Genomic DNA, 16,307 nt, shown 5'->3' with positions numbered 1-16,307 from the left:
GTTTTATTTTCACCAACAGATAACTGGCTAGCTTACAACAGTACCAGTCAATCCTCTACACATTCAAACGGGCTTAGTCAGGTCCAGTGCAATGTGCAGAAACTCCACATTGGTATTCCTTGTCTGAATTTTTCATTAATCCTTACCCATACTTGTCTTTCCATCCATTGTAGAATAGAAAAGGGGGGTTTCTGTAGTGTAGTGGTCATCACGTTTGCCTCACACGCAAAAGGTCCCAGTTTCGAAACCTGGCAGAAACAGTTTTTGGTGTTGAATACCTGTTGTAAGCATCCACCCTAGGTGTGTGCTCAAAAACCACCATTTTTTCAAACCTTTTTATTTTTGCCATTAGCCACCAGCCATCACGGTCAGCAAAACTGACTCTTGAAAAAAACATGTCAACCAAAATAGATTTTCATGTTTTAGGCCATTTAGTATTTCAGTGTAGTATGTGGTGAAATGGCAAACATGCAAATAATTGACAATAACTTTGTCTTGAATCAACCGTAACTAACCCATGTAAAGAAATCCACACACTAGAGGCTGGATACAATAGAGAAAATATGTATCGTCCCAATTGTGGGATATGTGTTTTATTTTCACCAACAGATAACTGGCTAGCTTACAACAGTACCAGTCAATCCTCTACACATTCAAACGGGCTTAGTCAGGTCCAGTGCAATGTGCAGAAACTCCACATTGGTATTCCTTGTCTGAATTTTTCATTAATCCTTACCCATACTTGTCTTTCCATCCATTGTAGAATAGAAAAGGGGGGTTTCTGTAGTGTAGTGGTCATCACGTTTGCCTCACACGCAAAAGGTCCCAGGTTCGAAACCTGGCAGAAACAGCCTTGGTGTTGAATACCTGTTGTAAGCATCCACCCTAGGTGTGTGCTCAAAAACCACAATTTTTTCAAACCTTTTTATTTTTGCCATTAGCCACCAGCCATCACGGTCAGCAAAACTGACTCTTGAAAAAAACATGTCAACCAAAATAGATTTTCATGTTTTAGGCCATTTAGTATTTCAGTGTAGTATGTGGTGAAATGGCAAACATGCAAATAATTGACAATAACTTTGTCTTGAATCAACCGTAACTAACCCATGTAAAGAAATCCACACACTAGAGGCTGGATACAATAGAGAAAATATGTATCGTCCCAATTGTGGGATATGTGTTTTATTTTCACCAACAGATAACTGGCTAGCTTACAACAGTACCAGTCAATCCTCTACACATTCAAACGGGCTTAGTCAGGTCCAGTGCAATGTGCAGAAACTCCACATTGGTATTCCTTGTCTGAATTTTTCATTAATCCTTACCCATACTTGTCTTTCCATCCATTGTAGAATAGAAAAGGGGGGTTTCTGTAGTGTAGTGGTCATCACGTTTGCCTCACACGCAAAAGGTCCCAGTTTCGAAACCTGGCAGAAACAGCCTTGGTGTTGAATACCTGTTGTAAGCATCCACCCTAGGTGTGTGCTCAAAAACCACAATTTTTTCAAACCTTTTTATTTTTGCCATTAGCCACCAGCCATCACGGTCAGCAAAACTGACTCTTGAAAAAAACATGTCAACCAAAATAGATTTTCATGTTTTAGGCCATTTAGTATTTCAGTGTAGTATGTGGTGAAATGGCAAACATGCAAATAATTGACAATAACTTTGTCTTGAATCAACCGTAACTAACCCATGTAAAGAAATCCACACACTAGAGGCTGGATACAATAGAGAAAATATGTATCGTCCCAATTGTGGGATATGTGTTTTATTTTCACCAACAGATAACTGGCTAGCTTACAACAGTACCAGTCAATCCTCTACACATTCAAACGGGCTTAGTCAGGTCCAGTGCAATGTGCAGAAACTCCACATTGGTATTCCTTGTCTGAATTTTTCATTAATCCTTACCCATACTTGTCTTTCCATCCATTGTAGAATAGAAAAGGGGGGTTTCTGTAGTGTAGTGGTCATCACGTTTGCCTCACACGCAAAAGGTCCCAGGTTCGAAACCTGGCAGAAACAGCCTTGGTGTTGAATACCTGTTGTAAGCATCCACCCTAGGTGTGTGCTCAAAAACCACCATTTTTTCAAACCTTTTTATTTTTACCATTAGCCACCAGCCATCACGGTCAGCAAAACTGACTCTTGAAAAAAACATGTCAACCAAAATAGATTTTCATGTTTTAGGCCATTTAGTATTTCAGTGTAGTATGTGGTGAAATGGCAAACATGCAAATAATTGACAATAACTTTGTCTTGAATCAACCGTAACTAACCCATGTAAAGAAATCCACACACTAGAGGCTGGATACAATAGAGAAAATATGTATTCTCCCAATTGTGGGATATGTGTTTTATTTTCACCAACAGATAACTGGCTAGCTTACAACAGTACCAGTCAATCCTCTACACATTCAAACGGGCTTAGTCAGGTCCAGTGCAATGTGCAGAAACTCCACATTGGTATTCCTTGTCTGAATTTTTCATTAATCCTTACCCATACTTGTCTTTCCATCCATTGTAGAATAGAAAAGGGGGGTTTCTGTAGTGTAGTGGTCATCACGTTTGCCTCACACGCAAAAGGTCCCAGTTTCGAAACCTGGCAGAAACAGTTTTTGGTGTTGAATACCTGTTGTAAGCATCCACCCTAGGTGTGTGCTCAAAAACCACCATTTTTTCAAACCTTTTTATTTTTGCCATTAGCCACCAGCCATCACGGTCAGCAAAACTGACTCTTGAAAAAAACATGTCAACCAAAATAGATTTTCATGTTTTAGGCCATTTAGTATTTCAGTGTAGTATGTGGTGAAATGGCAAACATGCAAATAATTGACAATAACTTTGTCTTGAATCAACCGTAACTAACCCATGTAAAGAAATCCACACACTAGAGGCTGGATACAATAGAGAAAATATGTATCGTCCCAATTGTGGGATATGTGTTTTATTTTCACCAACAGATAACTGGCTAGCTTACAACAGTACCAGTCAATCCTCTACACATTCAAACGGGCTTAGTCAGGTCCAGTGCAATGTGCAGAAACTCCACATTGGTATTCCTTGTCTGAATTTTTCATTAATCCTTACCCATACTTGTCTTTCCATCCATTGTAGAATAGAAAAGGGGGGTTTCTGTAGTGTAGTGGTCATCACGTTTGCCTAACACGCAAAAGGTCCCAGGTTCGAAACCTGGCAGAAACAGCCTTGGTGTTGAATACCTGTTGTAAGCATCCACCCTAGGTGTGTGCTCAAAAACCACCATTTTTTCAAACCTTTTTATTTTTGCCATTAGCCACCAGCCATCACGGTCAGCAAAACTGACTCTTGAAAAAAACATGTCAACCAAAATAGATTTTCATGTTTTAGGCCATTTAGTATTTCAGTGTAGTATGTGGTGAAATGGCAAACATGCAAATAATTGACAATAACTTTGTCTTGAATCAACCGTAACTAACCCATGTAAAGAAATCCACACACTAGAGGCTGGATACAATAGAGAAAATATGTATCGTCCCAATTGTGGGATATGTGTTTTATTTTCACCAACAGATAACTGGCTAGCTTACAACAGTACCAGTCAATCCTCTACACATTCAAACGGGCTTAGTCAGGTCCAGTGCAATGTGCAGAAACTCCACATTGGTATTCCTTGTCTGAATTTTTCATTAATCCTTACCCATACTTGTCTTTCCATCCATTGTAGAATAGAAAAGGGGGGTTTCTGTAGTGTAGTGGTCATCACGTTTGCCTCACACGCAAAAGGTCCCAGTTTCGAAACCTGGCAGAAACAGCCTTGGTGTTGAATACCTGTTGTAAGCATCCACCCTAGGTGTGTGCTCAAAAACCACCATTTTTTCAAACCTTTTTATTTTTGCCATTAGCCACCAGCCATCACGGTCAGCAAAACTGACTCTTGAAAAAAACATGTCAACCAAAATAGATTTTCATGTTTTAGGCCATTTAGTATTTCAGTGTAGTATGTGGTGAAATGGCAAACATGCAAATAATTGACAATAACTTTGTCTTGAATCAACCGTAACTAACCCATGTAAAGAAATCCACACACTAGAGGCTGGATACAATAGAGAAAATATGTATCGTCCCAATTGTGGGATATGTGTTTTATTTTCACCAACAGATAACTGGCTAGCTTACAACAGTACCAGTCAATCCTCTACACATTCAAACGGGCTTAGTCAGGTCCAGTGCAATGTGCAGAAACTCCACATTGGTATTCCTTGTCTGAATTTTTCATTAATCCTTACCCATACTTGTCTTTCCATCCATTGTAGAATAGAAAAGGGGGGTTTCTGTAGTGTAGTGGTCATCACGTTTGCCTCACACGCAAAAGGTCCCAGGTTCGAAACCTGGCAGAAACAGCCTTGGTGTTGAATACCTGTTGTAAGCATCCACCCTAGGTGTGTGCTCAAAAACCACAATTTTTTCAAACCTTTTTATTTTTACCATTAGCCACCAGCCATCACGGTCAGCAAAACTGACTCTTGAAAAAAACATGTCAACCAAAATAGATTTTCATGTTTTAGGCCATTTAGTATTTCAGTGTAGTATGTGGTGAAATGGCAAACATGCAAATAATTGACAATAACTTTGTCTTGAATCAACCGTAACTAACCCATGTAAAGAAATCCACACACTAGCCAGTTTTTAGCAGAGGCATCATGTTGACAGATACGTTTTAAACACAGTTTAGTGAGTCAGTTAGAAACAACTCCTGTATCGGTCACATGACTTTCTTGTAATGAATTGTGTTGCCCTCTATAATTACAACATATTTCCTCTCCATTTTTACATTCATCATAATTATGCTCTATGATTTTTGTTTCCCCTAAATGTTGCCGCGACGTGTCCACATCTCTGGCATTTATAACACCTCAGAGGAAGAGGCTTTTACCCTTTCAGCAACAACATTTGTTTGAAACTCCTGCATTATCAAGACTTCCCACTCTTTCACCTTCAGCTCTTCTCATCAGTCTTTCAATTTGACTTACTTCACCTTTATAACACTGCGTCTGAATTGTTCTAGATCTTCCCCCATTGTAATACCTGTGATCACCCCTCTTACTACTGTATCAACTCCCAAAATCTTTATCTGGGCAATCATTTTATTTGAAAATACTCTATGTGCTCATCACTTTGTTTTTCTGTTCTTCATTTCTCACTGTAAACAACAGATTCACATCTCTAAGGATCTTAGCAAATGTCAACTCTCCAAACTTCTTTTTTTATTCCCTGGAAAGAGCTGACGGACTGAGTTTAATACTTTCATCATCCTTCCTAAACTTTATGATTAGTTTAGTTTCCTTAGCTATGCTCTTACGCACATTACTTTAATCCGAACTATTTTCTTTAACACTCCATTTAATACTTTGTGTATCTGAAAAATTATCTCCTTTTCAATCTCTTGCAGATCCTTTACTACCATCCCCTGGGGTCCAGTCACCTAAATCGATCTCATCCCCTCCATCATCCTCAACCTGAGACACCAAGCAGTCAAGTCACAAACCAAGATCAGCAATTTCTTGTGTTTCTCCTTCTTCTTGTGTTGTTTTATGACGGTTGGCAAACTAATTAAGTTCATTACCTCCACCAACTAATAATGAGTTAAAGGAAACAAGACTCACCCCCAGAGAAAAATAAATAAAGAGATAAACATAAAATAAACACTTTAAATATAGATTTTGCAAGCTATTTAATTTAAACCAACATAATGAATAAAAAAATACTTAATCAAATTCGTCCTGATAATTTCTCATTTATCTTTAATTTATCATCACCCTGCCAGTTTCTAATTCAATTCAATTCAGTTTATTTATATAGCGCCAAATTCACAACACATGTCATCTCAAGGCACTTTACAGTTCAACCAGATCATACAGTCAAATTGATACAAAGTTTTCTATCTAAGGAAAACCAGTTGATTGCATCGACTCATTGACTATTCAGCAATCCCTCACACTAAGCATGCTTGTAGCGACAGTGGAGAGGAAAAACTCCCTTTGAACAGGAAGAAACCTCCAGCAGAACCAGGCTCAGTGTGAGCGGCCATCTGCTGAGGCCCACTGGGGTTCAAGGAGACAGAAGCAGAGATAAAAAAAAAAGCATAGATACTTCTTTCCGAGAATCATGGAGACCATGTATCAATATTTTTTCCCTCGTCTTTAGAAGTTTTTAAGTCTGTAAAAAAGAAGCTTTTGAGGAAGAAGAAGAAGTAGTATTTATTTATTTTTTTTTTTAGACTTTAGAAACCCAGAAGCTGATCAAATATCGGGTTAAATATCGTGGGGGGGCCGATGTCCGATATTCAGTTTTAAGGCCGATACCGATAGGGGGCCGATTATATCGTGCATCCCTAATTTTTACCTCAGGTACTGTTTAGTTTCAGGCCCCAAAGGTTTGTTAGAGAACATTATCGAATGAACAGAATTCAATTCAGTTCAACTCAGTTTATTTCTGTAGCACCAATTCACAACAGATGTCATCTCAAGGCATTTTACAATTCAACCAGATCATACAGTCAAATTGATTCAAAGTTTTCTATCTAAGGAAAACCAGCTGATTGCATCGACTCATTGACTATTCAGCAATCCCTCACACTAAGCATGCTTGTAGCGACAGTGGAGAGGAAAAACTCCCTTTGAACAGGAAGAAACCTCCAGCAGAACCAGGCTCAGTGTGAGCGGCCATCTGCCGAGACCGACTGGGGTTCAAGGAGACAGAAGCAGAGATACAAAAAGCAGCTGCAAAAGTCCAGGAAACACACAGCCAGGCAGACAAGCTCCGAGCCAGCTCCCATGTCAGAGGATGAAGAGAGCACATCCACCCAGTCACAGGACCACACTGGAAAACAGGCCGATCTCCAACATCTATAAACAAGGGTGTTGATGGAAGCAGCACAGCTGATGTTTCTTTCCAGGATGACGTCACAGCCAAACAGGAACAGACGAGGCAAAGCTACTCTGAGGAAAAGCAGAGAGAGCAGAACGTTAGAGATTGAACTAACAGATTCTGTAGAATAGGAGATAGAGAGAGAGTGAAGCAGAATGATGAAATGGGGGTCCCTATGTCCTCCAGAAGTCTAAGCCTATAGCAGCATAACTATAGAGATAGCTCAGGATAACCTGAGCCACTCTAACTATAAGCTTTATCAAAAATGAAAGTTTTAAGCCTAGCCTTAAAAGTAGACAGGGTGTCTGCCTCACGGACTAAAACTGGTAGTTGGTTCCACAGGAGAGGAGCCTGATAACTAAAAGATCTGCCTCCCGTTCTACTTTTAGAAATTCTAGGAACCAGTAGTAAACCTGCAGATTGAGAGCGAAGTGCTCTGTTAGGAACATAAGGAACAATCAGATCTCTGATATCAGATGGAGCTTGGCCATTTAAGGCTTTATATGTGAGAAGGAGGATTTTAAATTCTATTCTTGATTTAACAGGAAGCCAATGAAGAGAAGCCAGGATAGGAGAGATATGATCTCTCTTTTTAATTTTCATCAGAACTCTGGCTGCAGCATTTCGGATCAGCTGAAGGCTTTTAACTACAGTTTGTGGACTTCCTGATAGTAAAGAATTACAATAGTCCAGCCTTGAAGTAACAAATGCATGGACTAGTTTCTCAGCATCACCCCTGGACAGGAGATTTCTCATTTTTGCAATGTTCCTCAGATGAAAGAAGGAAATTCTAGAAACCTCTTTGATATGGGATTTAAATGACAGGTCCTGATCAAAAATAACACCAAGATTTTTTACTTTATTATCTGAAATCAGTTTAATCCCATCCAAATGAAGTGACTGGCTAATCAGCTTATTTTTCAGAGACTCTGGTCCAAAGACTATAACTTCTCTTTTGTCTGCATTCAGAAGCAGAAAGTTAAGAGTCATCCAGGTTTTTATGTCTTCAGACATGCCTGTAATTTATGTAATGGGTTAGCTTCATCTGGATTTATAGACAGATATAGCTGGGTATCATCAGCATAACAGTGAAAATTAATCCCATGCTGTCTAATAATTCTACCAATGGGGAGCATGTATAAAGTAAAGAGAATGGGTCCTAGCACTGATCCATGTGGTACTCCACAGGTAACCTTTGAGCATGTTGAAGATCTATCATTAACATGAACAAACTGAATTCGATCAGATAGATAAGATTTAAACCAGTCTAGTGCTGTTCCTTTAATTCCAACAAAATATTCAAGTCTTTCTAAAAGAATATTTGTTGGGATCTGGAGAAGTTCCACCTTTCTCCAAAAGAGTTCACCGTGGATCCTCCTGAGCTGAGCCTTCGACACACCTGAGGCGCATCTTATCATCAGGAGGATCCTCCAGTATATAACCGGCCTTCAGACCTTGCCTCAACGCCGCAGTGTTTATCCAGTTTGGTTAGCCCCTGAGCCTAGCATCTCCTGAGTACCTTCGTTGCTTCTGTTCCCTGGTTGGATTCTAACCCCTCTTTGTCTCTGCTTACAGGAATCCAGTTTCCCTTGTAAGCTCTGGATGAGCTTAACCTGCCGAGCCTGCCCTCTGAGCCAAACCTGAAGACTCTTCTCTGGATTCTCATGCTGCTCTGGACTAAGAGCTGGAAATCCAAAGTCAAGGTCTGCCCTCACGCTAGAAGCAAGACGCTGAAGCAGTTACTGAACTCTGCTGAACTAAACAAACCCTGGACCCAACAGTTCCTCTCTCAAAGCCAAACCCGGACTCCTCAAGGTATTAATCAGAAACTCTCAAACTCATCTGCTCCCAAGCTAACTGAACTGTCATCCTCACAGACTCCAGTGAACCTGCCCCCAGGCCTGAACCAGTTCCTGTGTTTATTCCATGTGCTTGTGCTCAATAAAACTTGTTAAACTTTTCATCTGTCTCCGTAGTGTTCTGCATACTGGGCTTTTCTGAAACCCATCATGACAGAACACTGCGGCCAAACACAAGGCCCAGCAGATCACCTCCATCGTCGGTTGGAGGAGCAAGATGCTCAAATCCAGGGACAAACCCAAACCCTCCGTGAGTTGCACAGAATGGTCAATTACCATAACCAAATGCTTCAGAATTATGCTAACTACATGAGCAGTGCTAACGCCACGCCGGTAGCACTTTTCCGGGTCCAGTTCCGCCTCCGAGGGCACCGGCGGTGACGTCATCACCTGAGTTCCGACCTAGCCTTCCTGAAAAGTTTTCAGGTAATATGAAAGACTGTAAAGGATTTTTGTTTCAATGCCGTTTGATTTTTCAAAACTCTCCTGGCAGTTTCCCAACGGATCAAAAGAAAATAACTTTTATTTTGTCCCAATTGACCGGAAGAGCCCTAGAGTGGGCGGAGGCAAGGTTTGCCTCCGAAGAAAGCCTTAGTTGTCAATACTCTGATTTTGTTTCAGAGTTTTCTCAAGTATTTAACCAAGAAACGGACCAAACAGTAGACTCTCATGCTCTTTTGAATCTTAGACAGGGGAATTCTTCAGTAGCTGACTTCTCAATAAACCCCGGGTCAAAGCCGCAGCTTCCGGATGGAATCAATGTGCCTTAAAAAGTGCCTATTTTAAGGCTTTAAACGAAAACATTAAAGATGAGCTTGCAACCCTCGACGAACCAGCAACTCTTGAGGAATTAATCCGCCTGACAATTGGGCTGGATAACAGAATCCGAGCCAGATACAGATCTAAACCAAGGAATCATGGTTTTTTCGATTCTGCCCCTGCTTCTAATAATGTGACTGTTTTTTCTGCTCCCACAGAACCTTTTTCCAAGCCGAGGTCTATGACTCAGTCTCTCCCTTTGCCAGTTCAGGCCTCTCATGCAGTAGAAACGGAAGCCGAACCCATGCAGGTTGGACATACGAGGCTAACTCCTGAGGAAAGGCTAAGACGTGTCAGGAGCAAGCTATGTATCTACTGTGGTGAGAGTGGCCATTTCATTGCTTCATGCCCAGCTAAATCAAAAGCCGGGGCCCGTCAGAGGATCTGAGGAGTCTGACGGGCCATATAAACTCTGAGAAATCTCCTCATCTGATGCTTCCAGCCACATTATTCTTCTCAGATCAGAATCTCACATTATCTGCCTTCGATTCAGGATGTGAACGGAATTTAATAGACTCCAACCTGGTCCTGCAGCTACAGATAGAAACTATTCCTCTAACCCAGCCTCTCTGTGTTTCTGCAATTGATGGGAAGAAACTTCACCAAGTCACCCACCAAACACAACCCCTCGAGCTGTTGATTTCTGGTAACCATCGTGAAACTTTAATGTTTTTTGTTTTTCCCTCTGCATGTTCCCCTCAGGTGCTGGGTTTTGAGTGGCTGGAACCACATAACCCCCATATAAACTGGACTGATCGTCATGTTGAGTCATGGTCGACCTCATGTCATGAAACGTGCCTCCGTTCAGCAGCTCCCGCTGTGAGGTCTCCTAGAGGTGGGGGGGAGATGGACTCTCCTGACCTTACTTCTGTCCCTTCCGAGTACCATGATCTGGCTCCTGTCTTCAGTAAGGTCAGTGCTACCTCCCTTCCACCTCACGGACCATATGACTGTGCTATCGAACTATTACCTGGAGCCCCTCTACCCTGTAGTAGACTTTATAATATCTCCAAACCTAAACGAGAAACTATGGAGAAATATATTAATGAGGTGTTAGCTGCTGGAATAATTCGTCCCTCTTCGTCTTCATTGGGAGCTGGGTTCTTTTTTGTCGGCAAAAAGGATGGTTCACTAAGACCTTGTATCGACTACAGAGGCTTGAACCAAATCACTGTTAAAAATAAGTACCCACTTCCACTACTAGCATCAGCATTCCAACCAGTACAAGGGGCTACTGTCTTTACTAAGCTCGATTTAAGGAACGCCTATCACCTTCTCAGAATTAGAGAAGGAGATGAATGGAAGACAGCCTTTAAGACTCCCCTGGGCCAGTTTGAGTATTTAGTCATGCCTTTTGGTCTCACTAACGCCCCTGCATGTTTTCAAGCCTTGGTAAACGACGTTCTCCGAGACTTTTTGAATGTGTTCGTTTTTGTCTACATCGATGACATACTCATTTACTCTAAAGATCTTTCCGAGCATAAGAAGCATGTCCGCCTGGTTCTTCAAAGATTACTGGAAAACAAACTTTTTGTCAAAGCCGAAAAATGCGAGTTTCATCAACCTTCAGTCACCTTTTTGGGGTTTGTGCTCGAGGGCGGGCAGGTTAAGCCATCTGAAGAAAAGATAAAAGCAGTTTTGGAGTGGCCGGTTCCTGAAAACCGTAAACAGCTGCAGAGATTCCTGGGTTTCGCAAATTTCTATCGAAGATTCATCAGGAATTACAGTCAGACAGCTCTTCCTCTAACTTCTCTTACTTCAGTCAAAATAACCTTCCAGTGGACCCCCCAGGCACAAACTGCATTTGATAAACTTAAGACTTTGTTTTCCAGAGCCCCAGTGTTAATCCAGCCCGATCGTTCAAAGCAATTCATCCTCGAAGTGGACGCTTCCGACTCTGGAGTAGGACCAGTTGTGTCTCAAAGACTCGATACGGATCAAAGAGTTCACCCATGTGCTTTTTTTTCTCGTAGACTTTCCCCTGCTGTGCAAAACTACGACATTGGTGTCCGTGAACTCTTGGCCATCAAACTGGCATTGGAGGAGTGGAGACACTGGCTTGAGGGAGCTGAGCACCCGGTTCTTGTTTGGACTGATCACAAGAACCTAGCCTACATCCAATCTGCCAAACAAGCCAATCCTCGGCAGTCAAGGTGGTCACTTTTCTTCTCACGCTTCAATCTCATTATCTCTTACAGACCCGGATCCAAGAACATCAAACCCGATTCTCTCTCTCGTCTTTATTCCACTGATCAATCCGAGACGCCTGAACCTGTTCTTCCCGCTTCCTGCACTGTTGGAGTGGTTACCTGGGAAATCACCGACCTAATAAACTCTGCCCTGGCTTCTGAACCTGACCCAGGTTACGTTCAACCAAACAGAACTTATGTCCCTTCTTCAGTCAGATCACGCCTGATACAGTGGAAGCATACAGCCAAGTTTTCCGCTCATCCGGGGGTGAGCAGAACCATCGCCCTAATCTCTAGACGTTTCTGGTGGCCTACCCTGCACAAGGATGTCAAGGAATATGTTCTGGCTTGCCCTACCTGCGCCAGAAACAAAACCTCACATCAACCACCCTCAGGTCTGTTGCATCCTCTTCCAGTTCCCACTCGTCCCTGGTCTCACATCGCTATTGACTTCGTCACTGGTCTTCCCATCTCCCGAGGTATGTCTACAATCTTTACCATCGTTGACCGATTTTCGAAATCCTGCCATTTAATCCCCCTCAGGAAGCTTCCCACGGCCTTTCAAACCGCCCAGCTCCTAGTAAAACACGTCGTCCGTCTTCATGGAATCCCCCAGGAAATCCTTTCGGACCGTGGACCCCAGTTCATTTCTCAAGTTTGGAAAGCCTTCTGCTCAGCACTTAACTAAGTCTTCACTCACCTCAGGTTATCATCCACAGTCAAATGGCCAAACTGAAAGAATGAACCAGCAGCTCGAATCAACTCTCCGTTGTCTAACCTCCAATAACCCCACCGACTGGAGCCAACACCTCACTTGGATTGAATACGCCCACAACTCTCTCAAGTCAGCTTCCACCGGCGAGTCACCATTTCAGGTTAGTCTTGGTTATCAACCTCCTCTTTTTCCTGCAGACGAGAGAGAGATTTCGGTTCAATCAGTCAACCATCACATCCGTCGTTGTCAACGCATTTGGAGGGACACCATTGCTACACTCAACCGCTCCTCGGAGACAACTAAACGCTTCGCTGATTCAAGGAGACGTCCTGCCCCAGAGTACACCGTCGGTCAGGAGGTATGGCTCTCCACTCGGGACATTCCCCTCAAGGGGATGTCTCGTAAGCTTTCTCCCAGATACATTGGTCCTTACAGAATTACCCAGGTTATAAACCCTTCAGCCATACGCCTGCAACTTCCCCCGACTCTTCGCATGCATCCCACGTTCCACGTCTCCCAAGTCAAGCCTGTGATCTCTAGTCCTTTGTGACTATTTGTGATCGCACCTGCGCGATCCCGACGCTACGGAAGCCGGCAGACCAAACAAGCGCATTCAGCTCGGCAAAGAACTCATGCTCTTCCTCAACACTGAAGTCCTCAGACATTTTTCTTTCCTTGTTTCTTTCTTTGCACAGGTAAACAGCACATTTCTTCTTCTACACCGGCATTATTGGCAGAGCAGACGCTGAATGTGCACTTTCATCTGGTTTGGTTTGCCGGCTTCTGTAGCGTCGTGAACGCGCATGTGCGCGCTTTCAGGAAGTCCTATACACTACTGTTTATGCTCTAAAAACATTCTAAATGACTTCGTTTCGAGTAAATTCTGGATGCTACCCACTCAGGACACTTGGAATACATTGGACGAGCAGTATGGAGGAATATTGACACGTTTTTTGTGGACTTTTATGGACCTTTCTGCCTCGGGCGCCATGGACCTCCATTATTTGAATGTCAGCAGACAGCAAGAAGCCTCCCAGATCTCCAGATGCATTTGAGATATTAAAAAGTACTCCAGAGTGTTGTTCAGCATAAGGGTGAGTAGAAAATGAAGGCTAATCATGTTTTGGGTGTACTATTCCTTTAAGCTATCGCCTTCAATGTCAGCATGGATGTTAATATCTCCCACTATGATGACCCTGTCAGTATTTAATACCAAATCAGAAAGGAACTCTGAAAATCATCTAAAAATTCAGAGTAAGGACCTGGTGGACGATACAAATAATTGTCCTCGTCATTTTCCTATCATGCTTTCAATCATTTCCCAGTTTAAATTTCTCACTTCCAGGTATGTTTCTGCGGCTTTTAATATTATATAGATTTTTTCTGGGGTATTTTTTTTCATCTGAGCACTACAATTGATCACTTCTACCAGGAAAAGTGCAAAATCCTTCTTTTTAAAAATTAATGAATCTTCTGCAATTTTGGGGCACTCCAAAGGTTTTGCAGTTCTTCCTTTTTTACAGCACTAGTGGCTAATTTTTCTGACAGTAGGCTGACAGGAAAGAGGGTATGAGAGAAATGTGGCAAATGACCACAGGCCAGATGTGAACCCAGGTTGGCCTCATCGAGGCCTCCGTAAATGGGTCACATGCACTATCCACTGCGCCGCCTGTATGCCCAGATTTTGGTCTTTCTGACTGTGATGGGATTCAGCTTCAGCATCAGTTATCACAAGCTCTAATTTTACTTTTCTGATCTCTTCAGATCTTTTGAATTACACAACTTTTATTGTCATTTTGTATATGCAGAGTGTATACAAGAGTGGATGATCTGAAAGAAAAAAAAGTAGAAGGGAAAAGATACAGCAGAAGATAGAATCTGCGTCTCATCAACCTCCCTGAAAAAGGAAATGAAAATGTGAGGCAGGACGTCTTCCAAATATTGAGCCAGATTGCACCAGATGAATAAAACGAGCTGGGTTTCCTCGTTGACACGGTGCACAGAGTGGGAAGCTTGAGGGATGACGGCAAACTGCATCCAGTCATCATCCAATTCAACATTCGCTCCTTCAGGAGCACAATCTGGAGAGAATCACGCAATGCTGACATCCTAAAGAAAATGAACCTTCGTATAGCCGAAGACCTAACCCGACTCGAAAAAGACTGCAGGAATAAACTGTAGCCCTTGGTGGAACAGGCACGTAAGGACGGAAGGAGAACAAGATGGCAAGGTCCGATTGTTTACATAGATGGGGTTAAATTCACTGCATGGGAGTCCTACATGCTGACTAAGATACCTACATAAAGGTTAAAAAGAAAAGAGTAAAAAAAAAGTTTGAGTAAGCTTATTATAAGCAAAGAGTTGATTAGATGACTTTACTCAAAATGTTCAGAGTATTTCCCACTTTCTCTTAAGGTAGAGAGCGTTTAATTGAGCTCTTTTCTAACTGTTTTTCTGTTAATTGTTATAATTTGTCAGCATAATTTTTTATTTTCATTTATATGGCAACCACTAATTTTATTAACCTTAAGATCCTTTCTCTCAATGTCAATGGTATAGACAATAAAACCAAAAGAAAGTCAGTTTTTCTTTTTTTTAGATGCAGATTTATTTCTTTTACAAGAAACACACTCAGTGAGGATGATCACAAGTTCTGGAGAAGTCACTGGGGGGAGCAGATTTATTTAAGTCATGCTTCTAACAATTCAGCAGGAGTTGCTTTTTTGTTTAATAAATTCAAAGGGGATGTTATAGAATGTCATTGATCCGAAGAAGGCAGATGGATTGTTTTGGTGCTGAGAGTTAATAATGTAATTCTGATGGTGAATAATAGTACACATGGAGTAATGCTAGTGGCTCTTTACAATCTCGTATATGTGGTTAGTATCTTCATACACTATGCAAGATGTTTCTGAAATTTCACATAGTTATGCCCCCTTCTCAGATCACAAAGTGATGCTCATTTCCTTTGTTAATTCACAAAAAAAGGTAACATTATGTGGTTATTGGAAATTAAATTATAATCTTCTTAAAGAAGAAGCCTTTCATCACTCAGTCAAAGCAATTGCCGTAAATATTTTTAAAGAGGAAGAACTAAGTAATATACAAAAATGGGAATTCTTTAAATTTAAAATCAGAGAGTCAACAATTAGACATCGTAAAGAAATGAAAAAAACGAAACAATCTTAAAGAATCTGAACTTATGAAAGAACTAAATATCCTGGTAAATAAAAGCTCCCTTAGTTTAGAAGAAGAAATTAAACTGGGAAAACTGAAAGTTGATTTAGATCAGTTATACATTAATATGACTAAGGGAGCCTTCATACGCTCCAGAGCTAAATGGTTAGAGGAAGGAGAGAACAACACAAGTTATTTTTTTTGCCCTGAAAAAAGAAACTATAAAAGGAATACTATCACAGCTCTAAAAATAAATAACTCCGTGACTTCCAACCCAACTGTTTTAGCAAGCCATATCTTTCAATTTTACTCTGATCTATACAGCTCAAATTATAATTTAACAAAAAGTGAAGAATTACTTAAAAAAATAAAATAATTTACTCCTCAATTATCTGACAATTTTAAACTAAACTGTGGACTCTAAAACCAAATTTTTTATTTTTAAACAAAATGAAAAAAAGGTAAATCTCCAGGAATCGACGGTCTCCTGTTGAATTTTACCAACGCTTTTGGGATATAATTGAAAACTTTTTGTTTTTAATGCTGCAAGAAAGCACAGTGAATGAAGAAATGACAACAACAATGAAGCAAGGCATTATAACTAATAAGACCACCTTCTATTGGATAATTGGAGAC

General features: G+C 41.2%; 1 long non-coding RNA gene and 8 other non-coding genes across 9 annotated transcripts; 8 read left to right on the top strand and 1 right to left on the bottom strand.

Annotated features, from left to right (window-relative positions):
• Positions 1-187: 187 nt before the first annotated feature.
• On the top strand, positions 188-260 carry trnav-cac. The gene has a single exon. It is a non-coding gene; the product is annotated as a tRNA-Val (tRNA).
• Positions 261-777: 517 nt separating this feature from the next.
• On the top strand, positions 778-850 carry trnav-cac. The gene has a single exon. It is a non-coding gene; the product is annotated as a tRNA-Val (tRNA).
• Positions 851-1,366: 516 nt separating this feature from the next.
• Positions 1,367-1,439, top strand: trnav-cac. Its single transcript has one exon. It is a non-coding gene; the product is annotated as a tRNA-Val (tRNA).
• A 516-nt stretch (positions 1,440-1,955) lies between these two features.
• trnav-cac lies at positions 1,956-2,028 on the top strand. The gene has a single exon. It is a non-coding gene; the product is annotated as a tRNA-Val (tRNA).
• Positions 2,029-2,315: 287 nt separating this feature from the next.
• On the bottom strand, positions 2,316-4,358 carry LOC119797747. The gene is made up of 2 exons (XR_005282619.1): positions 4,272-4,358; positions 2,316-3,784 (listed from the first exon to the last, which is right to left on the bottom strand). It is a non-coding gene; the product is annotated as an uncharacterized LOC119797747 (long non-coding RNA).
• trnav-cac lies at positions 2,545-2,617 on the top strand. The gene has a single exon. It is a non-coding gene; the product is annotated as a tRNA-Val (tRNA).
• trnav-aac lies at positions 3,135-3,207 on the top strand. Its single transcript has one exon. It is a non-coding gene; the product is annotated as a tRNA-Val (tRNA).
• Positions 3,724-3,796, top strand: trnav-cac. Its single transcript has one exon. It is a non-coding gene; the product is annotated as a tRNA-Val (tRNA).
• Positions 4,313-4,385, top strand: trnav-cac. Its single transcript has one exon. It is a non-coding gene; the product is annotated as a tRNA-Val (tRNA).
• Positions 4,386-16,307: the final 11,922 nt, after the last annotated feature.

Source organism: Cyprinodon tularosa, unplaced genomic scaffold (assembly GCF_016077235.1).
Source record: "Cyprinodon tularosa strain WSP-4 unplaced genomic scaffold, ASM1607723v1 ctg598, whole genome shotgun sequence".
NCBI classification, from domain to species: Eukaryota; Metazoa; Chordata; class Actinopteri; order Cyprinodontiformes; family Cyprinodontidae; genus Cyprinodon; species Cyprinodon tularosa.
Note: the sequence above shows the minus strand (reverse complement) of the source record. Positions and strands in the feature narration are given on the sequence as shown.